The following is a 2,958-nucleotide window of genomic DNA, read 5'->3' as shown; positions in this document are numbered from 1 at the left end:
AAAGAAGAACACTCAAAGTTGCTTCGATTGTTGCGCAACACTGGCGCTTTATCGCGTCACAAACAAACAAACCATAAAACACCTTTTTAAGCCAACAGAAGGGGCGAAGGAAAACAACATTGCCGCAGTTTAATGAGTAACTAATTGCTCGCTGTGGAATAAAAGTGTCACAACTAAATAACGGCTTCAGGTTCAGCAGGTGCCATCATACACCAGTCAGGTTAGGGCTTGAGGTTTATGGTCGGATTATTCAAATCAATCTTCAGAAACAAGCGGCATGAATTAATGCATTTTGTGAATCTAAATGTCAAAAACACACTTGTTAAGTACAACCACAACACAATTGCGGATATTTTTAAGGGAGTGAATAGGGATAAAAAAACGTTATATGGTGAACAGAAAATTTTGGCAAATTGTAGTGATACTGTCTTATTACCAACAACCAATTAAAGAGGTTGAACCAGCATTTTGGCCAACAACCAACACAGAATCTGTAAAGCACATTGCGTTGCGTTAAAGGTTCAGTTAAATGACTTTGGGCCCAAAAGTAAAACGCTTGACCCTGCATTTCGAGTAGTCTATGGCCAGAATATGAATCTAGGAAGAGCTGCTTAAATCTACACGCAAACCTATTTGAAAGTTTGAATTGTGATTGTTTTAGCGAAATGGCCTTTTATGCTTGATTATTGTTCATTTTCCGCAATTTTTTGTAGGAATGTTTAGGCCTACAAACAAACAGTAACAACTCTCAGTATTATTTTGTAAACACAAACTCTATAAATAAACTCGCTTTTATTTAAGGTTGACAACCTTTTTGTTCTTCTAGGCATTTATACTAGCACAATAATGATGAGTTTCAATTCTTGTGATCCGGGGAGTCAACCAGGTGCTGTTGCTCAACTTTTTTTGTGTGTTCCGCAAAAAATAATTGAAATTTTTTATTCCGCGGGTGACATAGAAGTGGGGGAAGGTTGGAAAGATGTTGTGGAGAAGGAATTGAAGGAAGATTACTTCCAGATGCTGTTGAACCAAATTCACTCGGAGCGACAAGAAGCCACTATTTATCCAGCTCACATTGATATGTTTGCTTGGACCAAGTATTGCAGGCCTGAGGAGGTTAAGGTTGTGATCGTGGGTCAGGATCCTTATCACGACGGAGCGGCCGATGGGCTTGCTTTCAGCATGCGTGGCAAAAAAACTCAGAATAGCCTCATGAACATCATGAAACTACTCCCAAGAAACTAGGACCATACAAACAACCGTCCAAAAACCGATCTTGAATTTCCAGATGATGGAAACCTCGAAGGTTGGGCAAAACAAGGAGTTCTGCTTCTCAACAGAATACTCACTGTTAAAAAAGGCGAGGCAGGTTCGCATGGAAAACTTGGATGGAAAACTTTCACGGACAACATTTTAAAATCCCTTCACATGAATTTTTGGGGAATTGTTTTTATTCTTTGGGGGAAAGAAGCGAAAAGGCTGTGCAGCATACTTAGGACAGAGAAAAACAAGTGTTTAATAGATTGGAGTTATAAGAAATATCCAGCATGTCAATCCTGCTTAACGCATGTTACCTGTGAAAACTGTGGTCGTGGTACACCTTGTAGAATGTCGGGGAACGTAGTTTTACAATCTAGTCACCCTTCCCCTCTAAGCGTAAACCGAGGAGGAGATTTTCTAAGACAAAACCATTTGTTAATTGCTAATGAATTCCTGAATTCCATAGGGAGAAACATCAACTGGGAATACGGGCTAAACTTGAATACGCTTTAAAACGACAAAACAAGGAAACTTTAATAAAAACGAATAAACGGCAAGATTCAGTGGTTTGTTTTACATCCGGGTAATCTTCTTCGTTTTTGTGATAATGTAACTTATTTTCGTACACTCTGATTTTATTTTTATTGCTATAGTTGCTTTATCGACTTGCATTGCGCTCATTAAGTAAATTGTAGTCGTTTGAAAATCCACATTTGGCGAAAATTTATCTTTGTTTGCTGCGTCGATGTTTTTATGATATTTAACTAACATAACAAACAATGTAAATGGTATCCTTAAAATATCATAAATTGGATTTGTTATTTTGCTTTTGTTGACAATTTTGCATCGTATAATCCTGTTTTCATGTAGCCATATTAACTGTAAAATGTTTTAACTTTCAATGTTAATGTAGCAGATTATTTAAGTTATCTCGTATGTTTATTTCAACGAAAGTTGGTAGAATAAACAAAAAACTTTTTCGTTTTATTCTACTGAACAAAAAGGATAAAAAAGGTGAACTACACAGAGGCATATAATAGTAAAAACACTACTATTCAAGATTAAAGGATTTGACGGACAGTTAAAGGTTTTTCTGTAAATAAAAGAAAGGTTTGTATTAAAATGGAAAGTCAACGGAAGTTTTTAAAGCCAAGCAGAGCCTTCGGTTGTGAGAATCGCAAAAAACAGGTGTTTACATGTTGTGCGTGAAAACAAACACACAACAGACTTTGACCAGAAGTTACCCGACACACAAAATATAACTGTCAGATGTGTACATTTTATGTTTTTGGTAAGAAAGGTACCCCCAAAATTTCAGAAGAAAATTTTAAGGCGAACGATCCGAGGCCCGTCTAATTAAAAGTTGTTCTAACATGTTAATAACACAATTCTTAGTTCACATTTTGCGCGTCCCGCAGAGACTTCTAAGTTTGGTTTTGGACCGCGACTAGAAAAAGGTTGCCGACCATGCTGTAAAGCGTATCATACAATGTTTACATTTTTGTGAATAAACCTAATTAAAAACCACACTTCAAGCTTATTCAGTTGTGTATTTTTTTAAGAAAACAGCAAATAAAAAAACGCAATTAGAGATTTAACGTAAATAGATAAAGAGGTGCAAGAGATGAAATAATAAGAACTGCAAGAAAATGGAGTTAAACGTGCCGAAATATATAAATTACGTCATCGTTTCTATGG

This window comes from Ascidiella aspersa, chromosome 3 (assembly GCF_963924565.1).
Source record: "Ascidiella aspersa chromosome 3, kaAscAspe10.2, whole genome shotgun sequence".
Classification (NCBI taxonomy): Eukaryota; Metazoa; Chordata; class Ascidiacea; order Phlebobranchia; family Ascidiidae; genus Ascidiella; species Ascidiella aspersa.
The sequence above is the reverse complement of the archived record's forward strand: the minus strand, read 5'-3'. Positions refer to the sequence as shown.